Source organism: Symphalangus syndactylus, chromosome 2 (genome assembly GCF_028878055.3).
Source record: "Symphalangus syndactylus isolate Jambi chromosome 2, NHGRI_mSymSyn1-v2.1_pri, whole genome shotgun sequence".
Classification (NCBI taxonomy): Eukaryota; Metazoa; Chordata; class Mammalia; order Primates; family Hylobatidae; genus Symphalangus; species Symphalangus syndactylus.
Genome location: NC_072424.2, coordinates 32,859,411 through 32,880,866, shown reverse-complemented (window position 1 = coordinate 32,880,866; position 21,456 = coordinate 32,859,411). Strand labels below are relative to the sequence as shown.

Sequence of the window (21,456 nt, the reverse complement as noted above, 5' to 3'; positions counted from 1 at the left end):
AATTATTCTTGTCACATGGCTGCTTAAGCTTTTTATTTGCCATATATATGTATATATATATATATTTAATATATATATAACTATATATATAAAACAAAGAAATTGCCTGGGTGTAATGGCTCATGCTATAATCCCAGTCATTTGGGAGGCCAAGTCAGGAGGATCACTTCAGGCCAGGAGTTCAAGTCCATCCTGGGTAACATAGCAAGACCCAATCCCCAGAAAAAACATTTTTTTAAATAAAGTCTTTTTCAAAAAATCAATAAAAATATTGAAATCTTTATAGAAGCTTCTGCACATTAATATGAATTCCTTGGTTACCCTTATTTGGGAGCCCTCATTTTTAAATGCACTTTTAAAAATTCAATGTTGTTCATTTGGAATATTCCACTGAAATTTTAAATTATCTTTGTTAATATTTTGCCATTTCTGTTACAGTTTGTTGCTTCAGGGTCTAATACTTGTAAAGATGGCATAGCTGGAAGGTGGGGTACTCACTTCTTCAGAAATTAAGTGCCCCCTTTTTTTTTTTTTTAAGACAGAGTCTCGCACTGTCACCCGGGCTGGAGTCCAACGACACAATCTCAGCTCACTGCAACCTCTGCCACCCAGGTTCTAATGATTCTCCTGCCTCAGCCTCTTGAGTAGCTGGGATTACAGGCATGCACCACCACGCCCAGCTAATTTTTTTTGTTTGTTTGTTTGAGACCAAGTCTCGCTTCGTTGCCCAGGCTAGAGTGTAGTGGCGCTGTCACAGCTCACTGCAAGCTCCGCCTCCTGGGTTCATGCCGTTCTCCTGTCTCAGCCTCCTGAGTAGCTGGGACTATAGGCACTTGCCACCATGCCTGGCTAATTTTTTTGTATTTTTAGTAGAGACAGGGTTTCACCGTGTTAGCCAGGATGGTCTCGATCTCCTGACCTCATGATCCACCCACCTCGGCCTCCCAACGTGCTGGGATTACAGGAGTGAGCCACCGTGCCTGGCCTAATTTTTTGTATTTTTACTAGACACAGAGTTTCACTGCATTGGCCAGGCTGGTCTCGAACTCCTGACCTCATGATCCACCCGCCTCGGCCTCCCAAAGTGCTGGGATGGGATTACAGGCATGAGCCACTGCCCCTGGCCAAGGTTCCATCTTTATTCTAGATCTTGGCTTTGACTCTGAGCTCCCCTTGATCAATTTAGCCAGTGATTTTTCCCTACCTAAACATGCAAGAAGAAACAAAGGGGATAGAACACAAAAATCCTTGTGAATTTCCTAAAGCCAAAATTTACATCCTCTGTATGATTATCCATTTACTGCCAGTTTCTGTCTGAGCCAGTCAGACATCTAAAGCCTCTAGCTGGATCTAATCCAATTAGTTATTGGATTTAATCTGATCCTGGACCCAGTCTAGTTTCTGTTGTGACTTTCGAGCACAGTTGACATAAAAAATTTGCTAAAACAAACTCAGATAGCACAAAACACAAATCTGTGAAGCTTCAGAATCTGAGAGCGAACTTACCCATGAGCCTCAGTTGCTGTGAGAGAGCAATGGATGCAATGGACCCTGGTGGAGAGGGTTACCTCTCTGGGTCACTTGATGCTCCTAGGGGTTACTGGAAGCTCTACTTCATGTTCCAATTCTGACACCATCTGTTAAAAGAAAAACGTTGGACAAATTCAATAACAGAGTTTAATTGAGCAATTTAAGAGAGTTTAATTCATGAATCAAACAGCCCCCCAAGCCAGAATACTCAGAGAGACCCCAGCACTGCCATGTGGTTGAAGAGGATTTATGGACAGAAAAAGAAAGTCATGTACAGAAAGCAAAAGTAAGGTGCAGAAATAGCTGATTGCTTACAGCTTGGCATTTGCCTTATTTGAACTTGGTTTGAGCAGTTTGCTGCCTTTGATTGGCAGAAACTTGGTGATTGGTATAAGAGTATGTTACAGTGAGTTTACCCATCCAGTTAGGTTACAATTCACTGTGTGCAGAGAAAACTTTAGGCCAAACTTAAAATATGTAAGGAGGCAGCTTTAGGTTAAATTTAATTTAACAATTTAAAAACTGGTTGTCAAACCTGAAGTTACCCAAATTTTCTTCTATGTTTTACTAAAAGTTTTCTAATTTTGTATTTTACATTTTGGTCTATGATACAACTTATGCTGTTTTCTGTAAGAGATGTGGGTAATGCTTGTAGATTGTTTTGTTTTGTTTTATAATGTAGATATCCAGTTGTCCCAAAACTATTTGTTAAAAAGACTATATTTTCTTCATTGAATTATCTTTGCTCCTTGTCAAAGATCAGTTGACTATGTTTGTGTGGGTCAATGTCTGGGCTCTCTATTCCGATCCATTGATCTATGTAACTAATCTCACAAGTACCACACTGTCTTTGTTACTGGAAAGGGGTCCCAATCCAGACCCCAAGGGAGAGTTCTTGGATCTCAAGCAAGAAAGAATTCAGGGCAAGTCCATAGAGTAAAGTGAAAGTAAGTTTATTAGGAAAGTAAAGAAATCAAGAATGGCTACTCCATAGAGCAGCCCCAAGGGCTGCTGGTTTCCCATTTTTGTGGTTATTTTTTATGATATGCTAAACAAGGGGTGGATTATTCATGCTTCTCCTTTTTAGACCATTTAGGGTAACTTCCTGATGTTGCCACAGCATTTGTAAACTGTCATAGTTCTGGTAGGGGTGTAACAGTGAGGACGACCAGAGGTCACTCTCGTCACCATCTTGGTTTTGGATTTTGGCCGACTTCTTTACTACAAACTATTCTATCAGCAAGGTCTTTATGACGTGTATCTTGTGCCAACCTCCTATTTCATCCTGTGAGTTAGAGTCCATTAACCATGTGGGAATGCAGTCCAGTAGGTTTTAGCCTCATTTTACCCAGCCCCTATTCAAGATGCAGTTGCTCTAATTCAAATGCTTCTTACATCTTGGTTACTATTGCCTTAAAATAAATCTTGACATCTGGTAGTATGAGTCTAATTATGTTTTTCTTCACTATTACGTTGACTACTATAGGTCTTTTACCTTTCCAGATAAACATAGCAATCAGTTTGTTGATACCTACAAAACCGCTAGCTACGATTTTGGTTGGGATTGTGTAAAATCTATAGATCGAGTTGGGAAGAATTGACATATTAACACTATTGGATCTTCCAATGTATAAAAACAGTATGTCTCTTCACTTATTTAGGTCTTTTGTTTATTTCATTAGAGTTTTATAGTTATTCACATATAGATTCTAAACTTACAAAAAATTATACCTAGATATTTTATTCTATTTTCAGTTTGATTGTAGAGTAAACCAAAAATTGTCTACCCAAAATATATTTCTCAGACATATTTTGAGATGGCTATTCAGAGAGCCTGCAGACAGGAATAGCCTTGCAAAGCTGCCTTTTGTGGAGGAGATTTGCATCTGTAGAGAAAATCTGCATTAGTGAAATAAACAGCCAGGCTTCCTCTGAGACCCTCCCCCATTGTCTGCATCTAAGAAAGATTAACTCAACCACAGGCTATAATCTATTCTTTCTGAGAGCTGCTACCTGTGCACCAGGTACATAACAAGAGCACCTTTGCAAGCCATCCCTTTCCTCTTCTCTCCCTCTGTTAACATGTCTTGCCATGTTCCAAGCTCCCATTCTTTCTGTAACCTCGAGATGGTACAAAAGCATCAACTATCTGGCTCTTTCTTTGAGTTTTTATATTTTGTATGGCTCCAGTGCTTATAGGTGCATGTAAATACATTGTGTATGTCTTTTTTTCCCATTAATTTGCCTTTGGCCAGTTGATTTTCAGTGAACTTTCAGAGGGCAAAGGGATAGTTTCCCCTTGACCACTACAATTATAATTGTGTTGCTTTTTCCAAAATTTCAAAATCCAATTATACATTGCTGATAAAAAGAAGACAATTGACTTGAATATTAACCTTACATTCTTCAACTTTTCAATACTAGACTATTGTCAGGCCTCTGAGCCCAAGCCAAGCCTTTACATCCCCTGTGACTTGCACTTATACATCCAGATGGCCTGAAGTAACTAAAGATCCGCAAAAGAAGTAGAAATAGCCTTAACTGATGACATTCCACCACAAAAGAAGTGAAAATGACCTGTTCCTGCCTTAACTGATGACACTATCTTGTGAAATTCCTTCTCCTGGCTCATCCTGGCTCAAAAGCTCCCCTACTGAGCACCTTGTGACCCCCACTCTGCCCGCCAGAGAACAACTCCCCTTTGACTTTAATTTTCCTTTACCTACCCAAATCCTATAAAACGGCCCCACCCCTATCTCCCTTCACTGACCCTCTTTTTGGACACAGCCCGCCTGCACCCAAGTGAAATAAACAGCCATGTTGCTCAGATAAAGCCTGTTTGGTGGTCTTTTCACACGGACGTGCATGAAATTTGGTGCCATGACTCAAATCGGGGGACCTCCCTTGGGAGATCAATCCCCCGTCCTCCTGCTATTTGCTCCATGAGAAAGATTCACCTACAACGTCAGGTCCTCAGACGACCAGTCCAAGAAACATCTCACCAATTTCAAATCCGGTAAGCGGCCTCTTTTTACTCTCTTCTCCAACCTCCCTCACTATCCCTCAGCCTCTTTCTCCTTTCAATCTTGCCACCACACTTCAATCTCTCCCTTCTCTTAATTTCAATTCCTTTCATTTTCTGGTAGAGACAAAGGAAACACGTTTTATCCGTGGACCCAAAACTCCGGCGCCGGTCACAGACTGGGAAGGCAGCCTTCCCTTGGTGTTTAATCATTGCAGGGACACCTCTCTGATTATTCACCCACCTTTCAAAGGTGTCAGACCACGCAGGGATGCCTGCCTTGGTCCTTCTCCCTTAGCGGCAAGTCCTGCTTTTCTAGGGGGCAAGAATGCCCAATCACTTATTTCCGCACCCTGGCCTCTTATCTCTGTGCCCCAATCCCTTATTTCCATGCCCCAACCTCTTATATCTCTGTGCCTCAATCCCTTATTTCCGTGCTCCGACCTCTTATATCTCTGCACCCCGATCCCTTATTTCTATGCCCCAACCTTGTATCTCTGTGCCCCAACCCCTTTCCCGCTTTTCTGGAGGGTAAGAACCCCCGAACTGCTTCCCTCCGTGTCTCTATTCTCCCTTTTCTTTAAACTTGCCTCCTTCACTATAGGCAACCTTCCACCCTCCATTCCTCCTTCTTCTCCCTTAGCCTGTGTACTCAAAAACTTAAAACCTCTTCAACTCACACCTGACCTAAAACCTAAATGCCTTATTTTCTTCTGCAATGCTGCTTGACCCCAATAGAAACTCAAGAGTAGTTCCAAATAGCCAGAAAATGGCACTTTCAATTTTCCCATCCTGCGAGATCTAAATAATTCTTGTCATAAAATAGGCAAATGGTCTGAGGTGCCTGACTTCCAGGCATTCTTTTACACATCGCTCCCTTCCTAGTCTGTGTGCCCACTGCAACGCATCCCAAATCTTCCTCCTTTCCCTCCCGCCTGTCTCCTCAGTCCCAACCCCAAGCATCGCTGAGTCTTTCTAATCTTCCTTTTCTACAGACCCATCTGACCTCTCCTGTCCTCGCCAGGCCAAGCTAGGTCCCAATTCTTCCTCAGCCTCCTCTCCTCCACCCTATAATCCTTTTATCACCTCCCCTCCTCACACCTGGTCCAGCTTACAGTTTCATTCCATGACTAGCCCTCCCCCACCAGCCCAGTAATTTCCTCTTAAAAAGGTGGCTGGAGCTAAAGGCATAGTCAAGGTTAATACTCCTTTTCCTTCATCCGACCTCTCCCAAATCAGTTAGTGTTTAGACTCTTTTTCATCAAATATAAAAAACCCAGCCCAGTTCATGGCTCGTTTGGCAGCAACGCTGAGACGCTTTACAGCCCTAGACCCTAAAAAGTCAAAAGGCCGTCTTATTCTCAATATACATTTTATTACTCAATCTGCTCCTGACATTAAATAAAACTCCAAAAATTAAATTCCGGCCCTAAAACTCCATAACAGGACTTAATTAAGCTCGCCTTCAAGGTGTACAATAATAGAAAAAAGTTGCAATTCCTTACCTCCACTGTGAGACCAACCCCAGCCACATCTCCAGCACAACTTCCAAATGCCTGAACTGCAGCGGCCAGGCATTCCTCCAGGCCTGCCTTCCCCAGGAGCTTGCTGCAAGTGCCAGAAATCTGGCCACCAGGCCAAGGAATGCCCGCAGCCCGGGATTCCTCCTAAGCTGCATCCCATCTGTGTGGGACCCCACTGAAAATTGGACTTTGAACTCACCTGGAAGCCACTCCCAGAGCCCCTGGGACTCTGGCCCAAGGCTCTCTGACTCCTTCCCATATCTTCTTGGCTTAGCAGCTGAAGACTGACACTGCCCAATTGCCTCGGAAGCCTACAGGACCATCACAGATGCTCTGGGTAACTCTCACAGTGGAGGGTAAGTGCATCCACTTCTTAATCAATACGGAGGCTACTCACTCCACATTACCTTCTTTTCAAAGTCCTGTTTCCTTTGCCTCCATAACTGTTGTAGGTATTGGCAGCCAAGCTTCTAAACCTCTTAAAACTCCCCAACTCTGGTGCCAACTTAGACAATACTCTTTTAAGCATTCCTTTTTAGTTATCCCCACCTGCCCAGTTCCCTTATTAGGCCGAGACACTTTAACTAAATTATCTGCTTCCCTGACTATTCCTGGGCTACAGCCACACCTCATTGCCACCTTTCCCCCCAGTTCAAAGCCTCCTTTGCATCCTCCTCTTGTATCCCCCAACCTTAACCCACAAGTACAGGATACCTCTACTCCCTCCTTGGCGACTGATCACGCACCCCTTACCATCTCATTAAAACCTAATCACCCTTACCCCACCCAACGCCAATATACCATCCCACAGCATGCTTTGAAAAGATTAAAGCCTGTTATCACTTGCCTGCTACAGCATGGCCTTTTAAAGCCTATAAACTCCCCTTACAATTCCCCCATTTTACCTGTCCTAAAACCAGACAAGCCTTACAAGTTAGTTCAGGATCTGCGCCTTATCAACCAAATTGTTTTGCCTATCTACCCTGTGGTGCCAAACCCATATACTCTCCTATCCTCAATACCTCCCTCTACGACCCATTATTCTGTTTTAGATCTCAAACATGCTTTCTTTACTATTCCTTTGCACCCTTCATCCCAGCCTCTCTTCGCTTTCAGTTGGACTGACCCTGACACCTATCAAGCTCAGCAAATTACCTAGGCTGTACTGCCGCAAAATTTCACAGACAGCCCCCATTACTTCAGTCAAGCCCAAATTTCTTCCTCATCTGTTACCTATTTCGGCATAATTCTCATAGAAACACACGTGCTCTCCCTGCCAATCGTGTCTGACTGATCTCTCAAACCCCAGCACCTTCTACAAAACAACTCCTTTCCTTCCTAGGCATGGTTAGCATGGTCAGAATTCTTACACAAGAGCCAGGACCACACCCTGTAGCCTTTCTGTCCAAACAACTTGACCTTACTGTTTTAGCCTAGCCCTCATGTCTGCATGCAGTGGCTGCCACTGCTTTAATACTTTTAGAGGCCCTCAAAAATCACAAACTATGCTCAACTCACTCTCTATAGTTCTCATAACTTCCAAAATCTATTTTCTTCCCCTTACCTGACGCATATACTTTCTGCTTCCAGGCTCCTTCAGCTGTACTCACTCTTTGTTGAGTCTCCCACAATTACCGTTGTTCCTGGCCCGGACTTCAATCCAGCCTCCCGCATTATTCCGGATACCACACCTGACCCTCATGACTGCATCTCTCTGATCTACCTGACATTCACTCCATTTCCCCATATTTCCTTCTTTCCTGTTTCTCACCCTGATCACACTTGGTTTATTGATGGCACTTCCACCGGGACCAATCGCCACACACCAGCAAAGGCAGGCTATGCTATAGTATCTTCCACATCTATCATTGAGGCTACCGCTCTGCCCCCCTCCACTACCTCTCAGCAAGCCAAACTAGTTGCCTTAACTCAAGCCCTCACTCTTGCAAAAGGACTACGTGTCAATATCTATACTGACTCTAAATATGCCTTTCATATTCTGCACCACCATGCGGTCATATGGGCTGAAAGAGGTTTTCTCACTACACAAGCGTCCTCCATCATTAATGCCTCTTTAATAAAAAGTGTACTCAAGGCTGCTTTACTTCCAAAGGAAGCTGGGGTCATTCACTGCAAGGGGCATCAAAAGGCATCAGAGCCCATTGCTCTAGACAACGCTTATGCTGATAAGGTGGCTAGACAAACAGCTAGCTCTCCAACTTCTGTCCCTCGTGGCCAGTTTTTTTCCTTCACATCGGTCACTCCCACCTACTCCCCTGCTGAAACTTCCACCTATCAATCTCTTCCCACACAAGGCAAATGGTTCTTAGACCAAGGAAAATATCTTCTTCCAGCCTCACAGGCCCATTTTATTCTGTCGTCATTTCGTAACCTCTTCCATGTAGGTTATAAGCCGCTAGCCCGTCTCTTAGAACCTCTCATTTCCTTTCCATCGTGGAAATCTCAAGATCACTTCTCAGTGTTCCATCTGCTATTATACTACCCCTCATGGATTGTTCAGGCCTCCTCCCTTTCCTACACATCAAGCTCGGGGATTTGCCCCTACCCAGGACTGGCAAATTGACTTTACTCACATGCTTCGAGTCAGAAAATTAACTATCTGTTAGTCTGGGTAGACACTTTCACTGGATAGGTAGAGGCCTTTCCTACAGGGTCTGAGAAGGCCACCGCAGTCATTTCTTCCCTTGTCAGACATAATTCCTCAGTTTAGCCTTCCCACCTCTATACAGTCTGATAACAGACCAGCCTTTATTAGTCAAATCAGCCAAGCAGTTTTTCAGGCTCTTAGTATTCAGTGAAACCTTTGTATCCCTTACAGTCCTCAGTCTTCAGGAAAAGTAGAACAGACTAATGGTCTTTTAAAAACACAGCTCACCAAGCTCAGCCACCAACTTAAAAAGGACTGGACAATACTTTTACCACTTTCCCTTCTCAGAAGTCAGACCTGTCCTCAGAATGCTACAAGGTACAGCCCATTTGAGCTCCTGTATAGATGCTCCTTTTTATTAGGCCCCAGTCTCAACTTAGACAGACACCAGACCAACTTAGACCAGACACCAGACCAACTTAGACTGTGCCCCCAAAAAACTTGTCATCCCTACTATCGTCTGTCTAGTCATACTCCTATTTACTGTTCTCAACTACACATACATGCCCTACTCTTCTTTACACTGACAGTTTACACTCTTTCTCCAAGTCATCACAGCTGATATCTCCTGGTGCTATCACCAAACCGCCACTCTAGACTCTTGAAGTAAATAAATAATCTTTGCTGGCAGGACTATGCTGAATCTCCTTAGGCACTCTCTAATCAGATGTCCTGGGTCCTCCCAATTCTTAGATCTTTTATACCTGTTTTTCTCCTTCTTTTATTCCATTTGGTTTTTCAATTCATACAAAACAATATCCAGGCCATCAGCAATAATTCTACATGACAAATGTTTCTTCTAACAACCCCACAATATTACCCCTTACCACAAAATCTTCCTTCAGCTTAATCTCTCCCGCTCTAGGTTCCCATGCCGCCCCTAATCCCGCTCGAAGCAGCCCTGAGAAACATTGCCCATTCTCTCTCCATACCACCCCCCAAAAATTTTCGCTGCCCCAAGACTTCAACATTGTTTTATTTTTCTTATTAATATAAGAAGGCAGGAATGTCAGGCCTCTGAGCCCAAGCCAAGCCATCGCATCCCCTGTGACTTGCATGTATACAACCAGATGGCCTGAAGTAACTAAAGATCCACAAAAGAAGTAAAAATAGCCTTAACTGATGACATTCCACCACAAAAGAAGTGAAAATGACCTGTTCATGCGTTAACTGATGACATTGTCTTGTGAAATTCCTTCTCCTGGCTCATCCTGGCTCAAAAGCTCCCCTACTGAGCACCTTGTGACCCCACTCTGCCCGCCAGAGAACAACCCCCCTTTGACTGTAATTTTCCTTTACCTACCCAAATCCTATAAAATGGCCCCACCCCTATCTCCCTTCACTGACTCTCTTTTGGGATGCAGCCCGCCTGCACCCAGGTGAAATAAACAGCCGTGTTGCTCACAAAAAGGCTGTTTGGTGGTCTCTTCACAGGGATGCCCATGAAACCTATTAGTTGTGGGAGTTTTTTGTTGTTGTTGATTCTTTGGGATATTATACATAAACAATCATGTCATCTGTGAACAAAGACAGTTTTGTTTCTTCCTTCACAAAATATATATATTTTATTTCCTTTCTTCTCTTATTCCACAGGGTAGAGGTCCATTATGATAATGAATAGAAGTGCTAAGAAAGAATTTACATCCATATTCCTGATCTTAGGAGAAAAGGATTTAGTTTTATACCACTGAATATAATGTAAGCTGTAAAATTGGAAGATGGTTCCTTTTTCTTTTCTTTCTTTCTTTCCTTTCTTTCTTTCTTTCTTTCTTCTTTCTTTCTTCCTACTTTTATTTTAGATTCAGGGGTACAGGTACAGGTTTGTTATACATGTAAATTGTATGTCACAGGGCTTTGATGTGCAGATGATTTTATCATCAAATTAATCAGCATAGGTAGTTTTTCTATCCTCACCCTCCTCCTACCGTCCAACCTCAGGTAGGCCCTATTGTCTGTTGTTCCCTTTTTGTTTCCATGTGTACTCAATATTTAGTTCCTACTTATAAGTGAGAATAGGAGGTATTTGGTTTTCTGTTCCTGTTAGTTTGCTTAGGATAATGGCCTCTAGCTCCACTCATGTTGCTGCAAAGGACATAATCTTATTCATTTTTATGACTGCATAGTATTCCACTGTGTATATGTACCACGTATTCTTTATCCATTCTACTTTTGATGGATATTAAGGTTGATTCCATGTCTTTGCTATTGTGAATAGTGCTGCAATGAACATATGATTCCATGAGTCTTTATGGTATAACAATTTATATTTCTTTGGGTATATGTCCAATAATGGGATTGCTAGGTCAAATAGTAATTCAGTTTTAAGTTCTTTGAGAAATCACCAAACAATGACTGAACTAATTTACATTCCCATATAACTAATTTACACTATACAGCAGCATATAAGCTTTCCTTTTCTCCACAACCTTGACATGATTTGTTATTTTTTGACTTTTTAAAAATAGCCGCTCTGACTGGTGTGATGGTATCTCATAGTGGTGTTGATTTGCATTGCTCTAATGATTAGTGAAGATGAGCATTTTTTCGTATGCTTATTGGCCACATATATATCTTCTTTTGAAAAGTGTCTGTTCATGTCCTTTGCCCACTTTGTAATTGGGTTTTTTGGTTTTTGTTGCAGGAAGTCAGGGACCCCAAATTGAGGGACTGGCTGAAGCCATGGCAGAAGAACATGGATTGTGAAGATTTCATGGACATTTGTTAGTTCCCCAAATTAATACTTTTATAATTTCTTATGCCTGTCTTTACTGCAATCTCTAAACATAAATTGTGAAGATTTCATGGATGCTTATCACTTCCCCAGTCAATACCCTTGTGATTTCCTATGCCTGTCTTTACTTTAGTCTCTTAATCCTGTTAGCTGAGGAGCATGTATGTCACCTCAGGACTCTGTGATAATTGCATTAACTGCACAAAGTGTAGAGCATGTGTGTTTAAACAATATGAAATCCGGGCACCTTGAAAAAAGAACGGGATAATAGCAATTGTTCAGGGAATAAGAGAGATAACCTTAAACTCTGACTGGCAGAACAGAGCCATATTTTTCTTCTTTCAAAAGCAAATGGGAGAAATATTGCTGAATTCTTTTTCTCAGCAAGGAACATCCCTGGGAAAGAGAATATGCACCTGGGGGAGGGTCTCTGAAATGGCCCCCTTGGGTGTGGCTGTATTCTATGGTTGAGACTGTAGGGATGAAATAAACCCCAGTCTCCCATAGCACTCCCAGGCTTATTAGGAAGAGGAAATTCCCACCTAATAAATTTTGGTCAGACTGGTTGCTCTCAAAACCCTGTCTCCTGATAAGATGTTATCAATGACAGTGGTGCGGGAAACCTCATTAGCAATTTTAATTTTGCCCCGGTCCTGTGGTCCTGTGATCTCGCCCTGCCTCCATTTGCCTTGTGATATTCTTTTACCTTGTGAAGTACCTGATCTCTGTGACCCACACCTATTCACACACTCCCTCCCCTTTTGAAAGTCCCTAATAAAAACTTGCTGGTTTTGCAGCTTGTGGGACATCACAGAACCTACCAACATGTGATGTCTCCTCCGGATGCCCAGTTTTAAAATTTCTCTCTTTTGTACTCTGTCCCTTTATTTCTCAAACCAGCTGATGCTTAGGGAAAATAGAAAAGAACCTACGTGACTATCAGGGCAGGTTCCCTGATAAGTTTTTGCTAGGTTTTTGCTTGTTAATTTGTTTAATTTCCTTATAAATTCTGGATATTAGAGGTTTGTTGGGTGCATAGTTTGCAAATTTTTCTCCCATTCTGTAGGCTGTCTGTTTACTCTGTTGATAGTTTCTTTTGCTGTGCAGAACCTCTTTGGTTTAATTAGGTCCCATTTTTCAATGTTTGACATTGTTGCAAATTCTTTTGGTGTCTTCTTCATGAAATCTTTGCCAGGGCCTGTGTCCAGAATGATATTCCCTGGGTTATCTTCTAGGGTTTTTATAGTTTTAGGTTTTGCATTTAAGTCTACAATCTATCTTGAGTTGATTTTTGTATATGGTCTAAGAAAGGAGTCTGATTTTAGTCTTCTGCCAATGGCTAGTCTGTTAACACAGCAGCATTTATTAAATAGGGAATCCTTTCCCCATTGCTTGTTTTTGTCAGGTTTGTCAAAGACCGGATGGTTGTAAGTGTGTAGCATTATTTATGGGCTCTCTTGCCTGTTCCATTTGTCTATATATCTGTTTTTGTACCAGTACCACGCTGTTTGGGTTACTGTAGCCTTGTGATATAGTTTCAAGTCAGGTAACGTGATGCCTCCAGCTTTGCTCTTTTTGCTTAGGACTGTCTTGACTATTTTTTTCATTCCACATGAATTTTAAAATGTTTTTTTCTAATTCTGTAAAGAATCAGAAAGATGGCAGATAGAAGGCTCCACCAATTGTCCCTCTATAACGACACCAATTTAACAACTATCTACACACAAAAAAAGCAGCAGCATAAGGGCCAAGAATCAGGACAGCACTCATAGTACCTGGTTTTAAGTTCATATTACTGAAAGAGGCACTGAATAAACAGAGAAAACAGTTTTGAATCACCAGCATCACCTCTCCTGCATCCTCCAGCAGTGGTGGTGTGGTGTGGAGAGTATTTCTGTGCACTAGTGAGAAGAAGAGCAGAAAGCAAAACAAGAACAAATTCAGCTGACACCCAAGGAGGCAGCCTTTAAACCAGCCCTAGTCAGAACAGAATCACAGATCCCAGTGGTCAGAACTTGAGCTCCCACAAGCCTTGGCACCACAGGCTACAGTGTTCTGGGGTAACAAATAAACTTGAAAGACAGTTTAGGCCACAAGAATTGTAACTCCTAGGTGACTCCTAGTGCTGAACTGGTCCCACAGATAATAGACTAGGGAGGGCATGACCTACGGAGACACCAGCTGAAACAGCCAAGGGAGTGCTGGTATCACCCCTTCTCTAATTCCAGGTTGCACAGGTTATAGCTCCAGAAGAGCCCCCTTCTTTCTGCTTGAGGAGAGGAGATGAAAGAGTAGAGAGAACGTTTTCTTGCATTTTGGATACCAGCTCAGCCATAGCAGACTAGGTCCCCGGTCAGAGTCGTGAGGTCCCCCTTTCCAGGCCCTTGCTTCCAAACAACATTTCTAGACACACTGGGCCAGAAGGAAACCCACTTCCCTGTAGAGAAGGACTCAATCCTGGCAGAATTCAACACCTGCTAACTAAAGAGGCCTTGGGCCTTAAATAAACAGCAGTGATGTCCAGGTATATTAAGGAACTTAGGTGAGACATTGAGATTTGCTGGTTCCTGGTAAGACTTAGCACATTCCCAGCTGTGGTGGCTATGGTGAAAGACTCCTTCTGCCTGAGAAAAATAGAAGGAAAAATAAAAGGGTCTTTGTATTGCACTTTAGGTACCAGCTCAGCCACCGGGGGAAGAGTACCATTGAGCTCTTGGGATCCCTGATTCTAGAACCTGGCTCTTGGACAGAATTTCTGGATGTGCCCTGGACCAGAAGGGAGCCCATTGCCTTAAAGTGTGAGTCCCAGTCCAGACAGCATTCACCACAAACTGACTTAAGAGGCCTTGAGCTTTAAGAAAACATTGATGGTAGTCTGGCAGTACTCCCCATTGATTTGAGGTGGTGGTGGCCATACGGTGAGGCTCCTCTGCCTTTAGAAAGGGTAGGAAAGAGTGGGAAAGACTGCATCTTATGGTTTGAGTGCCACCTCAGCCTTAGTACAATAGAACACCAGGTAGATATGTAAGGTTTTTTACTCTAATCCCTGGCTCCTGAATGGCACCTCTAGATTCACCAGGGGCCTGGAGGAACTTGCCACCCTGAAGGAAAGGACACAGGCGTGGCTGACTGAGCTACTTGCTGATCATGAGGCCCCAGGGCTTTGAGAAAACATAGGTAGCAACCAGCAAGTGGTTAGAGCAGGGCTTTGTTGAGACTCAGTGCTGGGCTGGCTTTAGGTCAGACCCAGAACAGTTCTAGGACTGGTAGCCACAGGGGTGCTTGTGTCACTCCACCCCTGGTTCAGGTGGCTCAGAACAGAGAGAGACTTCATTTGTTTTAGAGAATGTAAGGGAAGAGAACAAGAGTCTCTGCCTAGGAATCCAGAGAATTATTTCCAATTTTTGCCAAGAACTTCAAGGCGGTACCTCTACAAGTCTGCAAGAACTGCAGTGTTACCGGGTTTGGGATTCCCCCTAAAGCAGACATAGCTTAGACAGCAACACCCAAGTTCTTTCAAATATCTGGAAAGCCTTCCCAAGAAGGAAGGGTACAAACAAGCCCTGACTGCAAAGACTATAGTAAATACCTAACCCTTCAATGCCCAGACACAGACGAACATCCACAAGTATCAAGATAACCCAGGAAATAATGACCTCACTAAATGAACTAAATAAGGCACCAGGAATCAGTCCTGGAGAAACAGAGATATGTGATCTTTTAGACAGAATTCAAAATAGCTATTTTGAAGAAACTCAAAAATATTCAAGATAACACAGAGAAAGAATTCAGAACTCTGTCAGACAAATTGAACAAAGAGATTGAAATAATTAAAAAGAAATGAGCAGAAATCCAGGAGCTGAAAATTGCAGCTGGTATACTGACCAATGCATCAGAGTCTTTTAATAGTGGAAGAAAGAATTAGTGTGCTTGCAGACAGGCTATTTGGCAATCAGCAGCCCTTGGGGCTGCTCTGTTTATAGAGTAGCCATTCTTTTATCCCTTTACTTTCTTAATAAATTTGCTTTCACTTTGCACTGTGGACTCGCCCTGAATTCTTTCTTGCATGAGATCCAAGAACCCTCTCTTGGGGTCTGGATCCGGATCCCCTTTCCTGTAATATTAGCATATCAATTATTCTCATTAAAAAATTTATTTAGTGTTTTCCAATGTATTAAATAATATTAAACTAATCTTAGTCTACTTTCAAATAACTGTATACCACTTCACATGTTATTCACATACTGTATAACAGTATATCCCTAGTAGTTCCCTCCCATACCTTGTGAAATTGCTGTCATTTATTTTACTTATCTGTATGCTAAAATCACCCATCACATTGTTACTATTATTACTTTAAACAAAGACATATTTTAATTTACTTATCAATTTAATAAAATTATGCCTTCATTTATTTATTTTCTGATGTTTCTTCCTTCTTTATGTAAATGAAAGTTTCCAGCCTATACAATTTTCATTTCGTTATCCCTTTTTACCTGTCTTCTAGGGCAGAACTGCTCGTGATGAATTCCCTCAGTTGTTGTTTTTCTAAGAAAGTCTTTAATTATCTGTAATTTGTAGGGCAATCTAACAGGATATAGAATCCTAGGTTGGTGTTTTTTCTTTGAACTCTTCCAATATTTTAGTCAACTCTCTCCTTGCTTGCATGGTTTGTGACAAGAAGTCTACTGTAATTCTCATATTTTTTCCTTTCTGTGTAAAGTACTTCATTTTCTTTGGCTTCTTTCAAGATTTTTCTCTTTGTCTTTGGTTTTCTTCAGTTTGAATATGATATGACTGGTTGTAGTTTTTTTGGCACTTTTCCTGGCTGGTGTTCTGTAAGCTTTCTGAATCTGTGGTTTGGTATATGTCATTAATTTTGAGAAATTCTCCTCTGCTATTACTTGAAATATTTCTTCTGTCCTGTTCTCTCTTCTCCACTGCTATTCTAATTCCACATGTCATGTTAAACAAAGTATCCTACATTTCTGAGATAATGTTTTAGTATTATTATTTTTCTCTTTGTATTTTATTTTGGGAAACTTCTATTGACCTATCTTCATGCTCACTGTTTTCTTGGTGTTCAACCTACTGATAAGTATATCATAGACATTCTTCATTTTTGTTGTAGTGTTTTTGTTTTCCAGCATTTTCTATTGATACTATCTTACAATTTCAATGTCTTTGCATAGTTTCCCCATATTTTCTTGCTTTTACCTATTTTTTCCATTAGATCCCTTAACATATTATTCATAATTACTTTACATTTCCTGTTCTGTGTCAAAATCTGAGCATGGTTCTGATGCTTAATTTGTGGTTTTTCTTGTCTTTTGGTGTGACTTCTAATTTTCTGGTTAAACCTGGACATGAGGTGTCATGTAATAAAAATTTAGATATTTTTCTAGGCCTTTAGTGTGTGGTCTTATGTTAATTTGGCTAAGAGCTCCACTGTGTTTTATGTTTACTGTAGCTGTGGGTGCCAAAGGCTTTATATTTCTCTTGTATCCTTATTTTTGTCTCCTGTGTTATTTTGGGATTTCCTAAAAACTCATTCTCAGAATTTGCATCTTGCAGCTCTTTCAGCTACTATTGTTGTAGTGGAGCCCTGTTGGTATGCTGGTAAAGTGTCAGGAAGAAGGGATATTCTATAATCATATAATTAAATCTCAGTTTAATCAGTGCGCCTGGGTCCCAAGGCTGTGTGACCTATGCTTAGATCTCTTAGCCTTTTCTTCCCCCTTAGATGAGACAGAAAGGTCAGAGGGGGCCAGGGTAGGAGAGATGCCCTTCCCCCAGATAAGATAAGACTAGTAATGTCATTTCCCCCGAAGAATAAGGCCTTTGCTCTGGAGAATACTTGGTATGTTTGTCACAATGGTTACTCCTCCCCTCCCTTGATAAAGCCAAGGGAGAATCTTTCTTAGGTTTTTCGCAGTAAGGATCTGGTATAGTTCCTGAAGATAAAACCCACAAAAATGTAGGGTCCTCCTAGCAGCATAGCATCCCTCCACCCCAGGATTTCTGACTTTCAAGCTAGTCTACATTCAGCTCCAGCAGTTAATTAACATTACAAGTTAAATGTCCTCACCAAGTTATGGCTACAGTGGCTTTTTCTTCAGGTAAGCAGATCTTGGCTGTGACTCACTGGATTTGCCTACTTTTCCAGATTTGGGGCAATCTCAGTTCTCTAATGCATCCAAGAAAAAATATTGAGTTTTAGTTTGTTTAGTCTTTTCTTGTGGTATGAACAGGAGTGATGACTTCCAAACTTTACTTATTGAAGCTGAAACTAGAAGTCTTAGGTTTTCATTTTTATAATTATATTTTTATTTTTGTGATTTCTGGGTACCTTTTAAATGGATGGGATGTAATATCCTCTAGAATATTTAATATTCAAAACAAATTATAGGAAGATCTTAAAATAAGTAAAATGTGTCTTGCCTCCTTGCGTATTAGTTCTTTCATTTGTGGAGTAAGTTGCCATTCTTTTGAGTTGTAGGTCCTCTTCAAATGTTTGGTTATATTTGCCATTCAGGATCCCTGCTCTACTTTATGTAGATGCCATTTCTGACTACAGAAGACTGTTTCTGAAATCTTGGAGAGTTTGGCTGGATATGCTACTGAAGAGGTTGTGCTCAATGCTTTGCATTTGGGGTAAAGAATCTGTTTCTCCTGATACATTGCCCTGATTCTCCTTCCAAATGATAAAATCCTTCATCAGCAAATACATGAATAAGTGGAGTTTCCACCAGCCTTGTGCTCTAAAAAAGTTTTAGTTAAGCATCCTGATTATTTTCCCAGAGCCCTTTTATTTTCTCTAATTTCATCATATCTGAGACTAAACAACCTCTGAAATTATCCTCCCTTTCAATTATCTTTTTTCAATGTGTTTTGGTCTGTGGCCTCTTTCTTTCATTCAACTTATCAATGTTCTGTCTTTTAGAAAGCCTTCAACATTTTTGATTTGCTGCTTACTCATTCTTATTTTTTTGTTTATATAAATTGCAAATGACTTTTATTACAATTTGGGATTCATTAAGGTCATTTTTCTGGAACAAGTTTCTCACATTATAAACCCATGTTTGTTAGAATGATTTTCTGATTAAAATTATAACTTCAACAGATTAAAAATAGTCATCATATCTCTATCCCTATCAAGGATGACAGGTTTTACTTACAGATCTACATTATATTAATACATATATGAATAAATGAAGTATATATAATAGCTATGCTTCATCCTGTTTTTGAGTTACAGTTATTCTGGACTTATATCTACACAACTAATGGCAATATCCTTTCCTTGGTTTGGGATTAAATGAATTGGGAGAAAAAAAGAAAAGAGAAGAGAGAAAAAAAATCTAGAGAAGGAAAGAGGTTTCTATTCTTCACCACCACTGCACAGAAAAGGAAGCTTCCCATTTGTCCTCTGGTTTCTCCATCCTTCTGCCCCATCACACTGTTCTTATGACACTGGACTCATTGGTTATGACCTACACAGATATGGCATAACATTTCCTTCTGTTCTTTTGCTGCCTTCCGCTACATGGAACTTCATTTTTCTTCCTCTGGGTGTAGGGTAGTTATTTTCAATCTAAATAGGCCAGCTGCTCATCTAGCCCCACTTAATCACCAAGCCAATGCAGAAAAAGCAAAGCGTATGTACGCATCATATGTGATATTTTGTCTAATTTGTTTCCATCTTAGGTTCTATTTAGTGATCAGGTGGAGTGACCCTCACTACCACAGTCTGTAATCTGTAAACATTATATGACCCCAGTGATTTTTTCCTTCTTCTAGGTATCTATTAATGGATGGTATGAGGAAGTATATTGTTATTCTTCCTTTTAAGTGAAACCTTTCTGAAATGAACTATGAGTATGTTTATTTAGTTTTTATTTTACAATCATGAACTTAACTCTGCTATTCCATTAGGCACGGAAGGGAATAAGAAAAATATGGAACCCAAAGGGACTGCAGTAAGACCACAAAGATTATAGGACACTGTGAGAAAATAGGGTGAAGAAGTTCTCTCCTGACCTGCAGAAAGAATGGTCTGGTGATTAAGACAAAACCCAAGTCCAATTTATTAGAGTTGTCTACAATCAGCAATGGTGATCTACTTGCTAGTCTTACCATTCCTGGACCAAAGTGCTCCATGGCTTCCATGATATTCATGCCTTCTTTCACTTTGCCAAAGACTACATGCTTGCCATCCAACCACTCAGTCGTGGCTGTGCAGATGAAACACTGGAAACTGTTTGTATTGGGTCCAGCATTTGTCATGGACAAGATGCCAGGACCTGTATGTTTCAGGATTCTCATCATCAAATTTCTCCCCATAGATAGACTTGACACCACTGCCATTATGACATGTGAAGTCACCACCCTGACACATAAACCCTGGAATAATTATGGGAAAGCAGAAACCCTTATAACAAAATCCTTTCTCTCCAGTGCTCAGAGCATGAAAATTTTTTGCTGTTTTTGGAAATTTGTCTGCAAACAGGTTGAAGGAAACTTGGCCCAAGGGCTCACCAGCAACAGCATTGTTAAAGAACACAGTGAGGTTGACTGTGGCTGGTGGCAGGGGGCTCCAGGCGCTGTCGGCATCTGCAAAGCCTAACGTTTTTTTGAATAATCCGAATTACTTGACTACTTTTCTTTCTGTTTGCTGGTCTTAATAAATTCATGCAATCTCTGCTCAAGCCATTCAGTACCTTGACAGAGCCCCAGTCATATTTGAATGAATTTTACCCGAGAACCAGAACTTTAGCCTATGATTAAAACATTTGCTTTAAGAAATTAAATTTCTGAAAGCATTTAAAATAAAATGGAGTAATCAGAAGCTTGGAATCATTACTATTATTATTCCTGCTTTTTTTTATTTAGATAAAACTTACATTAACCATAAAAGAAGACTTGGGGACAGTCTCAGCCTCACCGCTGCTGTCACCACCATCCAGAGACTGCTGAATCCCTGTCCATCTGCCGCCACCACCCACTCTGGACACAGAACATCCAGTCATGGAAAAAAATGAGCTGGTTCAGAAGACCAAACTGGCTGAGCAGGCTGAGCAATAAGATAATATGGCAGCCTGCATGAAGTCTAACTGAGCAAGGAGCTGAATTATCCAATGAGGAGAGGAATCTTCTCTCAGTTGCTTATAAAAATGTTGTAGGAGCCTGTAGGTCATCTTGGAGGGTCATCTCAAGTATTGAACAAAAGACGGAAGGTGCTGAGAAAAAACAGCAGATGGCTTGAGAATACAGAGAGAAAATTGAGATGAAGCTAAGAGATATCTGCAATGATGTACTATCTCTTTTGGAAAAGTTCTTGATCCCCAGTGCTTCACAAGCAGAGAGAAAAGTCTTCTATTTGAAAATGAAAGGAGATTACTACCGTTACTTGGCTGAGGTTGCCGCTGGTGATGACAAGAAACAGACTGCGGGTCAGTCACAACAAGCATACCAAGAAGCTTTTGAAATCAGCAAAAAGGAAATGCAACCAACACATACTATCAGACTGGATCTGGCCCTTAACTTCTCTTGTTCTATTATGAGATTCTGAACTCCCCAGATAAAGCTTGCTCTCTTGCAAAGATGGCTTTTGATGAAGCCATTGCTGAACTTGATACATTAAGTGAAGAGTCATACAAACACAGCATGCTAATAATGCAATTACCGAGAGACAGCTTGACATTTTGGACATTGGATACCCAAGGAGACAAAGCTGTAGCAGGAGAAAGAGGGGAAAATTAACCGGCCTTCCAACTTTTGTCTGCCTCATTCTAAAATTTACACAGTAGACCATTTGTCATCCATGGTATCCCACAAATGGTTTTTTGTTTACAATTTATGGCAGATTTGTGTTACTTGTATTTGAATTTCTATATTTCCTATGTGGTTTTTATGTTTAATATTAGGGGAGTAGTGGCCGGGCACAGTGACTCATGCCTGTAATCCCAGCACTTTGGGAGGC

At 41.1% G+C, this 21,456-nt stretch overlaps 1 long non-coding RNA gene and 1 pseudogene across 1 annotated transcript in view; one reads left to right on the top strand and one right to left on the bottom strand.

Moving 5' to 3' along the window:
• Positions 1-1,558: 1,558 nt before the first annotated feature.
• The window catches only part of LOC134732496 (uncharacterized), a 157,809-nt gene continuing 137,911 nt past the window's right edge, over positions 1,559-21,456 (bottom strand). Inside the window, exon 4 of the long non-coding RNA XR_010115735.1 lies at positions 1,559-1,637. This is a non-coding gene — a long non-coding RNA (uncharacterized lncRNA). The remainder of the gene's footprint in view (positions 1,638-21,456) is intronic.
• On the top strand, positions 4,473-21,387 carry LOC129466400 (14-3-3 protein zeta/delta-like; annotated as a pseudogene).